General features: G+C 38.1%; 1 protein-coding gene across 1 annotated transcript in view; it reads left to right on the plus strand.

Annotated features, from left to right (window-relative positions):
* BEND6 (BEN domain containing 6) overlaps positions 1-6,963 on the plus strand; it is a 51,872-nt gene extending 44,909 nt beyond the window's left edge. The window contains exon 7 of the mRNA XM_011224581.3: positions 5,697-6,963. The gene's annotated coding sequence lies outside the window, so the exon portion shown is untranslated. The remainder of the gene's footprint in view (positions 1-5,696) is intronic.
* Positions 6,964-15,373: the final 8,410 nt, after the last annotated feature.

Genomic DNA, 15,373 nt, shown 5'->3' on the forward strand with positions numbered 1-15,373 from the left:
AGGGGGACTCGGTCCCAGGACCCTGGGATCATGACCTGAGCCAAAGGCAGACGCTTAACCCACTGAGCCACCCAGGTACCCCCTTTTTGTTTACTTTTTATCTCTGACTTTCAATTTACTTGTTCTCTGCCTAACTCTAGCCATCTTTGAGACCATCTTATTTGTCTTTATGTTCCAACTGTGTTTTAAATGGGATTGGAGTCATGGGTAATGCAGTAATTCCCTCCATCCACCCTCTACCCATTGCTGACTACCACCCCTAACACCCTTGAGGGTGGCTTACAGTTTTGCTATATAACTAAGCCTAGCTCTGAAAAGGGTCAACAATAGTAAAACACACAAAAAACCACTTACAACAACTACAGGGGGGGTGTCTTTCCCTTGGTTCATCCATACTGGTAGACCAACTTGCAGATTTATAAAAGATATGATATTTGTGTTGTTTTTCTCCCCAAGTGATTAAATATTTCAGTAGATTGTGAATCTCACAACTTCCCAGTTGGGAGATAATTGCTTAAATGAGCCGTTAGAACTACTCATTTTGACACGAGGCTGCCCAGTCATCCAGATGTATAATAGCCAAGGTCGCTTGCTAAATGCCATGCAACCAGACCTCCAAGGGTCTGCTACATAGGACTACCCTTTGGAGCACATTGTTGTATTTCAGAGCCCTGCAAAGTATTTTAATATCCAACTTCTGCCTTTTTAATAACTCAGACTGCCAAGGGTAGGCACAAAGCTCATCTCTGACTATCAGTCAACAGAGTGTTGAAGAAATTAAAGTTAAAAGGGTTTTATATTGGTTTTGCTTGTACTTGCAACCCAGTAGTAGTGTTATTAATCACCTGACTATGACATTAATTCAAATAGGAAAAAAAAATCTTTTGCTAAGAACACAATATATTCTAGTGCTTTCTGGGCCTGAGCCTCACTTTGTTGACAAGTTGCTTGGAATAGAAATGTGTGGATTTAGAATCAGAAGTGGAAATTAACACTAGAATGGAAAAATCTTTTTAGTTGGCAGGTATCTTTCATTTGAAGCATAGCTAAATCCAAATTATTTCAAAAGGACTGAGAAAATATGCTGGGAATGACAGAGTCACATCCAACCTAATTTATCCATGTTTCATGAATTAGTCTGATACAGCCCCATCTAGTGGAATGCTGCTATGTTTTTCTCTTTTGGGTCATTTAACGTGAGCCTGAAGATGATGACTAACTTACTCAGGCAGCTTTACTTCCTCCTCGCTCCACCCCAAAAAGTATTCTTTGGAAAACTAACTTTCTTTGCATGACTATTAGGAAGGCAATATGCACTGCAAAATCATGGAGACTTCAACAAATTCCCATGCATGCATGCACAAAACCTAGCAACCCCCACCTGTGGGCCCTGTGGTAGACTGTGCCCTCCACCCAGTACTGAGTGCAAGGTTGCTACTGGTGGCTTGGATTTGAAACAACAATCATTTCTCAGCTGAGATTCATTTCTGAGAGGATAAGCGTTAAATTCCATTCTTCTCCCCCTTTTACCTATTCTCTTTCATTCCTGTGACTGCCCTCAAGTTGCCTATGGCTCACTTTGCCGAGAGCTTTATGTTGCCAATCTTTCTGTCCTTTCTCCATTGTTTGCTTCTTTCTTATAGGAACTAGAGAAAACTTTATTTATAAGAATTACAGAATATTCAAATATCACCTCTGTAACATCCCACTAAATGGTCAGTCTTCTCCTGAAGTTTCCAAAGCTGCCTCAGCCTGTTTAATCTCTACAATAATATCACATATGCATATATTTTAACTAAAAGATGACCTAATACAGCAGTGCTCAAATAGGATGGGAGGAATTTCTGTCCCCTGCCCCTCACCTAGGGGATATTTGAAAATGACTGGAGATTTAGATGGTTGTCACAACCGATGAAACTACTGGCATCTAGCAGACGGAGCCACAGATGTTGCTAAACATCCTACAAGGATAGAACAATCCTCCCTGCAACAAAGTAATACCTCACCCAAAATGTCAGCTGTGCCAAGATGAAGCAATCCTGGTCTAAAATGATTTCCTTACTTTGGAGATGATGAGACTAAAGCCTTAAGTGTTAAATCATCTGCCAAGATTATATGATTAGTAACTATTAGACACCCAACGCTAGCATAGAGTTTTTGTAATTTTTGAAAAAGTTTTTTTATTAGTTTATTTGAGTGTACTTGACACAAAATGTTACATTAGTTTCAGGTGTACAATATAGTGATTCAACAAGTGTATGTATTATGCTCTGCTCACCCTAAGTGTAGCTCCCATCTGTCACCGTTCAACCCTATTATAATACCATTAACTATATTCCTTTTGCTGTGCCTTTTATTTCCATGACTTATTCATTCCATAACTGGAAGTCTGTATCTCCCAAGCCCCTTTACCTATTTTGCCTATCCCCCACCCTAACCTTTCTGGCAACCATCAGTTTGTTCTCTATATTTACAGCTGTGATTCTGCTTTTGTTTATTCATTTGTTTTTGGTTGTTTGTTTTTTTTTTAAGATTCCACAAATGAGAGAAATCATATGGTATTTGTCTGTCTCAGCCTGACTTCTTTCACTTAGTATACTATTCTCTAGGTCCATCCATGTTGCCACAAATGGCATGATCTTGTCCTTTTATGGCTGCATAATATTCCGTGTGTGTGTGTGTGTGTGTGTGTGTGTACACATACTACATCTCCCTTATCCAGTCGTCTACTGATGGACTCGTAGGTTGCTTCCATACCTTGGCTATTGCAAATAATGCTTTAATAAATGTAGGGGTGCAGATATCTTTTCAAATTACTGTTTTTGTTTTCCTCAGGTAAATACACACTAGTGGGATTGTTGGATCATATGGTATTTCTATTTTTTACTTTTTTGAGGAAACTTCATAGTGCTTTCTGCAGTGGCTGTACCAATTTACATTCCCACAATAGTGTATGAGAGTTCCTTTTTCTCTAATCCTTGTCAACACTTGTTTTTCCTGTGTTTTTGATTTTAGCCATTCTGACATGTGTCCAGTGATGTCTCAGTGTGGCTTTGATTTGCATTTCCCTGATGATTAATGATGTTGAGCATCTTTTCATGTGTCTATTAGCCATCGGTATGTCTTCTTTGGAAAAATGTCTATGCAGGTCTTCTGCCCTTTTTTTGAATTTGATTGGGGTTTTTTTTGCTGTTGAATTGTATAAGTTTTTTAAATATTTTGGATATTAACCCTTTATCAGGTAGGTCATTTGCAAATATCTTCTCTCATTCGGTAGGTTGCCTTTTTGCTTTGCTGATGGTTTCCTTCACTGTGCAGAAGCTTTTTTTTTTTATGTAGTCCCAAAGTCCTTTGTAGTTCTTATTGCATTAGTCACGGTTCTCCAGAGAAACAGAACCAATAGGGTGTATATAAGGAAACACTTGAAGGAATTGGCACACACAAATCTAAGGACTGGTGAGTCCAAAATCTGGAAGACAGGCTGGGAGGCTGGAGCCCCAAGGAAGAATTGATGTTGAAGTCTTGAGTTCAAAGATGGTGTGAAGGCAGAATTCCTCCTTACTCAAAAGACCTCAGTCTTTTCTATTATGCCTTCAACTGCTTGGGTGAGACCCACCCATATCATAGAGAGTAATGTGCTTTACTGAAAATCTACTGTTTAAAATGTTAATCTCATCTAAAAAAATACCTTCATAGCAACATCTAGATTGGTGTTTAATGAAACAACTTGGTATCATAGCCTAGCCACTTGACATATAAAATTATATGTTTTAGGGTCAGAAAGTCTGGTTTTAAAGCCTACTGCAGGGGTGCCTGGGTGGCTCAGTCGGTTAAGCGGCTGCCTTTGGCTCAGGTCATGATCTCAGGGTCCTGGGATAAAGCCCCAAATCAGGCTCCCTGCTCGGCGGGGAATCTGCTTCTCCCTCTCCCTCTGCTGCTCCCCCTGCTTGTGCTCTCTCGCTCTCTCTCTCCCCTTCTGTCAAATAAATAAATAAAATCTTTTAAAAAATAAATAAACAAAGCCTGCTCCACCTCTTGATAAATGTGTGGCCTTCAGAAAGTCACTTGACCTCTCTGAATTTTAATTTAAGCAGGGATAATAATACCTTCTACCTTAGGGATGGATCCAGGATTTGTGAAAAGAAACACAAAATTATGAATACACAATCAGTTACAACTCTGCATAGGCTCCCTGCCCAACAAGGGGCTTGAGATCAAGAGTCACGTGCCCTACCGACTGAACCAGCTAGATGCCCCCAAATGACATAATGTTTAAAAGTTAACAAATTTCGGGGCGCCTGGGTGGCACAGCAGTTAAGCCTCTGCCTTCGGCTCAGGGCGTGATCCTGGCGTTATGGGATCGAGCCCCACATCAGGCTCCTCCACTATGAGCCTGCTTCTTCCTTTCCCACTCCCCCTGCTTGTGTTCCCTCTCTCGCTGGTTGTCTCTATCTCTGTCAAATAAATAAATAAAATCTTTTAAAAAATAAAATAAATAAATAAATAAAAGTTAACAAATTTCTTAAATATCACATAATGTAGGGGGAATTACATAATATTTTACTAACAGCTCTGTAATACTTTCAGTTTGGGAGGGTTGCATACATGTTTATTGCCTCTTCATTTGACATCTTTGCAGTAGAAAGAATAAAAAAATAATTTAGACGATCCTCTAGCATAGTGGATGAAAAATTGCTTTTTTTTTTTTTACAATTTACAGAGTTTTCTTTCAAATTCTTAACTCTTTAGTAACAATGTAATTTTTAGAATTGTCAAATTTGGGGCAACCTCTATTAAGTTGCTCTGATATCTGAGGTATAAAATTTCAGGGCATTTCAAGTTTTCTATGGAGTGAGTCCTCTTAAATACTCTTTGAATTGACCATATTCATATTTTTGCTAGAAGGCATTGCAAACTGGAATGGCCACCATTAATATAACTATTCATAGAAGAGATGACAAATATATCCCTTAAAAATATTCCTTAAAAAATTCCTTTAAAAATTCCCTTAAAAAAGGGAAAATATATCCCTTAAAAAAATCCTTAACAAAATCTCATAAATGCCCACTGCCACCCCATGGTTACAATCAGAGGAGAAAATATGACTAAGGGACAATTAAAAGGGAAAGACAGTTATTTTAACTGAGTATGGTTGAAATATCTAACTTTTGCAAATTTAACAAAAATAAATATACATGTGAACATATTGGAAGGTATCATACAAACCAGCTTTAACTGCTTTATAGTAATCTGCCTCTAACCTAGCTCACTTGGGTTTTGTGAACTTGGAAAGAGGCAAACCAGATTTCAGAAACTGCCTGCTATTTAAACAATCAACAAATGTTACTGAAGAATGACAAACAGAATTCTTGATAATCTCTTAGGATGCTTGATGGGTATGTGCAGATGATTAATTTTACTTTGTGGTTTGAAATATTACCTAATGCAAAGTTTTTTTTTAAGTCATTTGAGATAAAAATATATGTAAATATTTTAACTGTTGTCTATGCTGGAATTCCTCTGAATAGACCAGAAAGTAATCTGTAAGTCATCTCAATAATAATAGTTCCTAATAAAAATTTGTATTTTTTTAAAAAAATTTGTAGTAGACACAAAAATAACTCATGTAACTATTAAAAGTACTATAAGAACTCTAACAAAATTTGCTCTGTTTTTTTGAAATTTGTTTTTAATAGGTATTGTAGGTAACTGAAATAAAACACCTTCAGTTCTGAATCTCACATTGGATTTTGTTGGAGAATTGCAACCTCCCTGGAAGTGAGCACAGAGACACATAGTGACAGGCTGTGAGACATCTGTAATATTGCTGGCTTTCTTGATGGAGCAACGAGCTTGCTGAAGAAGTTGCATGTAAATTCCACCATAAATATCAGTGATGCATCAAACCAGGGAATTTCTAGCAGTCAACTAAGCATGCAATATTGTTTCTTGGAAATAATGCATTTTCCTGTCCCCAAATGCTTCTCTGCACAGCTAACCTAACACAATAGAGCTCTCATCATAGCAACAAAAACTTCAACCCCTAAGATTTGTCATTGTCCTTATCAATCACCATACATTTATTATTACCACTGGCTTCCCATTTTAGTTTTTGGATCTTTATCATAAGCACATGTTTGGAAAAGTAAACAGTGAAATAATCAATGTTCATGAACTTGAGGGCAGCAAAGTTGGCCTAAAATCTGATAATCATATCTAACCAAGTAATGGTGTTTTTGCAATGAAATTACAGAATTATTCTGTTACCTAAAAATGTATAAAATAAGCATCAAAAAAACAATGAAAGCAGAAACACCTTTTAATTTTAATATAAAAATATTCCACTGCACTCCTGAAAAAGAAATAAACCCAAGTTTTTGTGAGTGTTAAAACAATGCATGGATCTAAAAGGTTTTTTGTTTGTTTACATGCTTTTAACTTTTTATTGCCCAACTACATTAAATACAGATGTGTAATATAAAACATAAATATCATCTAAAATATCCTATATAACATATAACGTCCTATGTATTTGGTTGGTTTTATTGCTATACTGTTCAGTTTTAACTGGTTTGATTTCATAGTATCAGAAGAAAAAGAATTTAAAATAAAATCACATGGGTTGGATAATCACATAAAAAGAAAAATAGCATTTTGTAAATGAATGAAAGATAAAATATTCTTCATCAAGAGGCTTCTCCTGTGATGTCAGGTTGTCACACACAACAACTTTGCAATAACAAATCATGCTTCTTCAGTGTAAGGTCATGTTTAAACTTGGAAAAGAGGATGCATATGATAGCTGGAAAGTTCAGAACTGTGGACCCAGGGAACATTCCATAATGCTGCTTGATAACAATGTGGTTGCACAAAATAAATATGATTAAGGAAATAACTTATGTTAACATTTGCTACTTTTACTTAAATATAAATAAATCCCATTGAAAACATTAAAAAGTATTTGCTCATTTCTTATTAAGGTACAAAATCTGGGAAAAGATCCTTTTCTGAGCTGTTTGCTTCTCTACCCACACACATTATGGCATTACCATTATAATTGCCTATGTGGCTCTGGCTTATTTGTCTTCTGAAGAGCCATACTATGTAGGATAAAGAGACAACATCCAAGATAAATGTGCATGCTATGTAGGATATATACACACTATCCAGGAAGGTTAACATTTTTATTGAAAAATGTTACTGAGATACATGTGATTTCCTTAAAAAAAAAACAAACAAACAACTACTTTGCTGGGTATTTACCCCAAAGATACAGATGTAGTGAAAAGAAGGGCCACATGCACCCCAAAGTTTATAGCAGCAATGTCCACAAGAGCCAAACTATGGAAGGGGCCGAGATGCCCTTCAATAGACAAATGGATAAAGAAGTTGTGGTCCATATATACAATGGAATATTACTCAGCCATCAGAAAGGATGAATACCCACCATTTGCATCAACATGGATGGAACTGGAGGGGATTATGCTAAGTGAAATAAGTCAAGCAGAGAAAGACAATTATCATATGGTTTCACTTACATGTGGAACATAAGGAATAGAATGGAGGATATTAGGAGAAGAAAGGGGAAAATAAAGAGGGGGAATCAGAGGGGGAGATGAACCATGAGAGACTATGGACTCCAGGAAACAGAGTTTCAGAGGGGAGGGAGGCGGGGAGATGGGTTAGCCCAGTGATGGGTATTAATGAGGGCACATATTGCATGGAGCACAGGGTGTTATATGCAAACAATGAATCATGCAACACTACATCGAAAACTAACGATGTACTGTATGGTGACTAACGTAACATAATAAAATATAATAATAATAAAAAAACTACTTTGTAGTATGTTTTGCCTATTAAATGTAAACAAAATTGTCTTTGCAAAATATAACTATTATTCAACTAGAATATCTATGGTCCTTCCTTAAGGTATTTTTAGATGTGTTGATATTTTTATAGATAATAGAATATATATATATTCTTTTTAATTCAGCTACATATATTGGTTCTAAATGAGTTACAAATAAGGAACACCTGGGTGGCTCAGTTGGTTAAGCATCTGCCTTCAGCTCAGGTCATGATCCCAGAGTCCTGGGATGGAGCCCTGCATCAGGCTCTTGGCTCAGCAGCAAGACTGCTTCTCTCTCTCCCTCTCCTTTTGTGATCTCTCTCACTTTCTCACTCAAATAAATAAATGAAATCTTTAAAAAAAAAAAAAACAACAACACCACACCCACTTAGAGCACTTGATCCAAGTATTAATACTTATTTTATTTATTTTGCCCTAGAAAAAAAGACATTTATTCTGCCCCGTAAGCACCTAATGCTCATTTTAAAAGTCCTCCCTGACTTTTCCAGATTAAGATGTTTCTAAACTTTGCCTATGGGGTGTTCTCTCTTGCCACAGCAAGCTAAATGTACTTGGTTTATTACGACATAGGCAGGTCACTCATGTTCCTCTATTGTTGAGTTTTAACAATTTGAAGGGCTACCTAGATTCTGTTGAGATCCCAGTTTCCATACTCTTTAATATGGTAAGATTGAGCACGTTTGAGAATCTTTGGGTATGCACCCATTCAAAGTCACTTTACCCATAATGATGAGATAAGCTTCACACTGAATCTGTGCTCTGAACTTTGTTAAGCTCTTTGGCACTAAGTTTATTTTTGATTTCTAGGATTAAGAATAAAACTTGGGGGCGCCTGGGTGGCATAGCGGTTGGNGGGCTACCTAGATTCTGTTGAGATCCCAGTTTCCATACTCTTTAATATGGTAAGATTGAGCACGTTTGAGAATCTTTGGGTATGCACCCATTCAAAGTCACTTTACCCATAATGATGAGATAAGCTTCACACTGAATCTGTGCTCTGAACTTTGTTAAGCTCTTTGGCACTAAGTTTATTTTTGATTTCTAGGATTAAGGAATAAAACTTTGGGTTCTGATCATAGTTACTATCTTCTGTCCTTTTGTTAAAAATGGCCTGTATCCCTTTTTCTCAGATCTTGATTTCTGAATACCATTTTCCAACAAAAGAAAAAGCACTCCTTGTAGAAATGGCAGATTTCAGGGTGGGAGCAGAAAAGGTACCAAATGTGCTTAGAACATTGTATGTTATGCCAAAAAGTAAGGGACTGCTCAAAGAATGATGGTCATATGAAGCTGCAAAAGGGACTCCAACTGGCCAAACCCGGGACAAACTAAGCATCAAAATAAATTAGGACAGTAATGGCTTATTACCCATTCAATAAAATAGAAACCCATTATTATTATGAATCCATAATAATAATGAATAGATAAATCAAAAAGTAAGGTAGATAGGAAGACCATTTATTATAGCGGAATGCCAATTAAAAATATGGAAAGGGTGGTAGAGTTAGAAAATTACTATTTACAACTATCATATTAGAGACTGATTAGGCAATAATTATCAGAGGATACTAAATATTGAAGTATAAGTTTCATGAGGAGAGGATATTTTCATATTCTCAGTGTATTATCCTACAGATTGATTATAAATTACAAGGAGAAAAATCTAAATATGCAGCAGAAAAAGTGGAAGAAAGTGGACAATACTTTGACCATATGATATTTATCAATAATCCTCCTCATCATTAAGGGTCAGATAAATATCACGTGTCTCTGAATGTGATTCCCTAAAAGCAACACAAGATCACTTACGTAGTATTTTGGCCAGAGTTATAACCTGAATGTGATCATGAGGAAACATTGACAAGCTTAAACTGAGGAACATTCTATAAAATAACCGGGCTATATTCTTCAAAAATGACAACGAAAGACTTAGAAACTGTTCAAAATTAAAGAAGAATAAACAGACATGAAAATCTAAATTTAAAAGGGAAGGAAATCCTGCCATTTACATCAGCATGGATATACCTGGAGGACATTATACTAAGCAAAATAAGCCAGAAAGATCGACTGCATGATCTCATATGTGAAATGTAAAAAAAGTTGAACTCATGGAAACAGAGAGTAGAGTGGTGGTTACCAGGTGCTGTGCAGATGGGGGAAATGGGGAGATTTTGGCCCAAGAGAATAAACTTCCAGTTACAAGAGGTGTATGTTCTGGAAACCTAATGTATAGCATGGTGACTATAATAATAATGTATTGTATACTTGAAATTTGCTAAGAGAGTAGATCTTTTTTTTTTTCTTTCCAGTAAGCTCTGCATCCAAAATGGGGCTTGAACTTGCAACCCCAAGATCAAGAGTCACATGCTCTACCAACTGAGCCAGCCAGGTGCCCCAGGAGAGGAGATCTTTTTTTTTTTTTTTTAAGATTTTATTTATTTATTTATTTGGCAGAGAGAGAGACAGCCAGCGAGAGAGGGAACACAAACAGGGGGAGTGGGAGAGGAAGAAGCAGGCTCCCAGCAGAGGAGCCTAATGTGGGGCTCGATCCCATAACGCCGGGATCACGCCCTGAGCCAAAGGCAGGCGCTTAACCGCTGTGCCACCCAGGCGCCCCTAGGAGAGGAGATCTTAAGGGCTCTCACCATACACACACACACACACACACACACACACACACACACAAATGGTAACTATGTAAGGTGAGGGATATGTTAATTAAGTTAGCTGTGGCAAGCATTTCACAATGTATAATAACATGGAAACATCATGTACACCTAAATATACACAATTTTGTCAACCATACCTCAATAAAATACAGCTTTATTTGTTATAGCAATGAACAATAAAAAATTATAACCCATTGAATAAAATAGAAATCTATGAACCATAATAATGTATAAATCAAAAAGTAAGGGAGAGGTAAGACCCTTTATTATAGTGGAATGACAATTGAAAATATGGAAAGGGGGCACCTGACTGACTCAATCAATAGAGAATATGACTCTTATTGCAGGGTTATGATTTCAAGCCCCACATTGGGCATGGTGCCTTAAAAATATATATATATACATATGAGAATGGTGGTAGAGTTACAAATCGCTGTGTTGTACACTTGAAACTAAAATAATATGGTAGGTCAATTATACTTCAATTTAAAATAAAGACTTAAACTGAAAAACTAATAGAAGAAAACAGGGGAAAAGTTCATTGATGTTGGTCTTGGCAATGATTTTTTTGGATATAACACCAAAAGCATGGAAACCAAAAGCAAAAATAAACAAGTGGACAACATTAAACTAAAAAGCTTCTGCACAGCATAGGAAATAACTAACAAGATGAAAAGGTGACCTACAGAATGGGAGAAAGTATTTACAAACCCACATATCCAATAAGAGGTTAATATCCAAATACACAGGAACTCATATAACTCAGTAGCAAAAAAATCCCCAAATAACTCAAGAAATGGGCAGAGGACCTGAATAGACATTTTTCCAAAGAAGACATACAAATGGCCAAGAGTTATATTAAAAAGTGCTCAACATCATTAATCATCAGGAATATACAAATCAAAACCAGAGTTAAATATTACCTCACGCCTATAAATGGCTATTGTAAAAAAAATTCAAAAGATGACAAGGCTTGGCCAAGATGTAGAGAAAAGGGAACCCTTGTCCACTGCTGGTGGAAATGTAAATTGGCACACCATTACAGAAAAAAGTATGAAGTTCCTCAAAAAATTAAAATAGAGGGGCACCTGGGTGGCTCATCAACTAAGCATCTGACTCTTGATTTTGGCTCAGGTCATGATCTCAGGGTCATGAAATCAAGCCCCATGTTGGGCTCTGCACTGGGCGAGAAGCCTGATTAAGATTCTCTCTCTCCCTCTGCCTTCCCCCCCAAGCCCCCTCCCTACCTCTCCCAATTCAGGGTATATATGCAAACAAAATAAAATTAGTACTTTGAAGAGGTATCTGCCCTTCTATGTTCATTGCACCATTATTCAAAATAACTGAGACTTGGAAACAATTTAAGTGCCTGTTGACAGATGACTGGATAAAAACAATGTGTATATATACACAGTAGAATACTATTCAGCCTTAAAAAAAAGTCAGATCGAATTCTGAAGAACTATACCAGTTACAATAGCATCGAAAAATATGAAATACTTAGTGATTAACCTGACAAGATCTGTGAACTATCTATATACACTGAAAAATACTAAATGTCGCTGAGAGAAATTAAACTGACAATTTGAAAAAGAAGATTAAAGCTGGAAGACTATACCTGATTTCAAGGCTTATTGCAAAGCTACAGAACATAATAGAAAGTTTAGAAATAGACCCACAGATATATGAACAGAAAAGAAAAAAACTGGTATTTGGCAAGGGTGCAAAGGAGATTCAGAGAAGAAAGGATAGTCTTTTCAACAATTCGTGTTGAAACAATTGTATATCTATATACAAAACCATGAACTTCAATCCATACCTATCACAGTTAAAATGAATTCAAAATGGACCATAGACCTAAAATTAAAACCTAATTATAAATTTCTAGACGGAAACAAAGACAAAAATATTTGTTACTTTGCTTATGCAAGGATTTCTTAGATACACCACCAAAAGCATGATTGAGTAAAGTAAAAAATTGATAAGTTGGACTTCAACAAATGTAAAAACTTCTCTTTGAAAGACAATTTTAAGAAAATGGAAAGGCAAGCTACAGACTGTGAGAAAATATTTGGAAATCACATATCTGTTAAGGTCTTGAACCCAGAATAAACAACTGTTAAAATTCGATAATAAGAAAATAATTTAAATAATGGGCAGAAGACCTTAAAAGGCATGACCAATGAAGATATATGGATGGCAAATGAATGCATAAAAAGATTTTCAACATTATTACTAGGTTAACGCAAATTAAAATCTCAATGTAATATCACTACACACCTATTAAAATATCTAAAATGAAAAAGACTATCCCAGGGGCGCCTGGGTGGCTCAGTCCGTTAAGCGTCTGACTTCGGCTCAGGTCAAGATCTCAGGGTCCTGGGATGGAGCTTGTGGTGTGCTCCTTGCTCAGCTGTGAGTCTGCTTGTCCTTCCCTCTCTGCCCTCCCCCCGCCCCGACTTGTGCAGGCCTGCTCTCTCTCAAATAAATAAATAAAATCTTTAAAAAAAAGAAAGAAAGAAAGGAAGAAAGAAAGAAAGAAAGAAAGAAAGAAAGAAAGAAAGAAAGAAAGAAGAAAAAGAATATCCCTGCAACAATTACTGAATTGAAGGGCATGAACATATTTGGGCTACAGCCACATATTTACTGTTTTCCAAGAACTTAACTGAATGACTCCCACCTGCAACCTTCCACAGTACAGGTTCCACTGAACTCTCACCAGCACATAAGAAAAATTGTTTAAATGCAAATCTCATCTAGACATTTAAGAGATTTAAAAATGGTTAATTTACATGCAGCTTTTGGGTCTATCATCTTAGCAGTTGTTTCTTTTTCTCAACTTTATCAGTAAGTCTCAAATTTAGTTGATACAAATGTACCTGCAGTTGTAGTGTACTTTGGGGAAATCAAACAGATTCATCAAATACTAGCTAGGAAAATAAGTAATCAAATGCCATGTTCTCATTTAGACCAGCAAAAACAGGGCTCCAAATGAAAAAGTAAATAGCTGCTGGGCTCAAATAACAGAGAGATAAGGTCAGCTGAAAAATTAACAGACAATATTTGTCCCAAAGAAATACTGCACTTGTAGAGTCAAGGTGACCTTTGTAACTACTGCTTTCTTATTTACACAATGAGAAAATTTGTCCTCTAAAATCATAGTGTAACAGCTTTGTTGTTTGAAAATCTATCAGTAAGAATGAAATAGCCCTCCCTTGGCTGGTCACTGTGACACAGAGAACCAGCCTCATGCCAAACCAAGTGCAGGGCTACAGATAAGGGGGTTCTGGGCCAACAATTAGTATCTATGTTAACTCTGTAGTTTCCAAGTAAGTTAACAGGAATCTGGAGTCGAGACGTGACCTTGAACTCTTTACACACAGCCCTAATTGGTTTTGTACCTATTGAAATACTGCTTCACTTATATTACACCTACCTCTACCCTTCCTTAAAATTTCCTAATAACTCTATTCCTTTGTCTTGTGATAATGCCTCATAGTTCCTATGTTGTGTGATCTCACTCATTGCAGGTCACAATCAAAATCACAAAGGTGATGTTGTGGGACCATGAACTTGTCAAGTGATCTTGGGCTGATACGCCTAGGAGAAAAAGCTTTAAAAGAATATCGCCAGGGGGCGCCTGGGTGACTCAGTCGATTAAGCATCTGCCTTCCACCCAGGTCATGATCCCAGGATTCTAGGAAGAGCCACACCTGGAGCTCCCTGCTCAGCCAGGAGTCTGCTTCTTCCTCTCCCCCCACCCCCACCCCCACCTTCTGCGCTCTCTCTCTCTCTTTCAAATGAATACATAAATAAAATCTTTATTAAAAATGTCGTCAGCAAAAGTTTGTTTTCATAAACTGTATCGGTTCACAATCATTCATGTGTAAATACTGAAAAGAAAAGAGTCGGCCACGATTTTGGTAAGGAAGTATCTGAGCAAACAATGAAAGAGCATTTTAACACCACTGATCTAGATTATCAAGACCGATATTTGTATAAAAAGAAAAGAAGAAAAGGAAAAAGTAGAAGAAAGAAAGGTGGGGAGTGAGGCGCCTGGGTGACTCAGTCGGTTGAGCCTTTGGCTTCAGCTCAGGTCGTGATCCCAGGGGCTTGGGATCCAGCCTCCCATAGGGCTTACCGCTCAGTGAGGATCCTGCTTCTCTCTCTGCCTTTGCTGCTCCCCCTGCTTGTGCTATCTCTGACAAATAAATAAAAATTTCTAAAAAGATGGGGATAGGGAAACAGTGATTGAGAGAGAAAGGTCATCTATTACACTACTTAAGTACAGTAACAGCCTAGAAGAACGCAAGCGCAGCCGCTGAGCGTCCCTTTCCACTCTTCAATTAAGCGCGGCACAGTCTCCGGCGGGATCAGAACTACAACTCCCAGCTTGCTGCGCGGCCTGAGGAAGGCAGGCCGCAACTGTGAGAACGAGGCTCCGGGGGCTAGCGGGCCAGAGCCGGCCGCTACTCCTTTGAAGCGGCCTCTTTCCACCCGCGGCGTCGGTGGCATCGGCGGCGTCGGCGCTCACGCAGGGGCGGGTCACGGCTGCGCGAAGCGGTGCTGGGCGGGAAGGGAAGTCGTGGCGGCGGCGGCGGGGACCGCAGAAGCGGTGGTGCTGTCAGATAGGCCGTCGGAGAAATGGGAGACCCGGGGTCGGAGGTGAGTGGTCGGGCGTCGGGCCGCGGCATTCTCAGCCGAGCCGGGAAGGGCTTTGTGTTTCGTTGAGTGTGAGGCCTGGTGTGCGGCGGCCGCGACAGCGGCAGCGGCGGGGCGCTAGCCTCCGCGTCTCGGGCCGAGCCCAGCGTTCGGGCCTGGTGCGGGTCTG

The sequence above is a fragment of the Ailuropoda melanoleuca genome, chromosome 19 (genome assembly GCF_002007445.2).
Source record: "Ailuropoda melanoleuca isolate Jingjing chromosome 19, ASM200744v2, whole genome shotgun sequence".
NCBI lineage: Eukaryota > Metazoa > Chordata > Mammalia > Carnivora > Ursidae > Ailuropoda > Ailuropoda melanoleuca.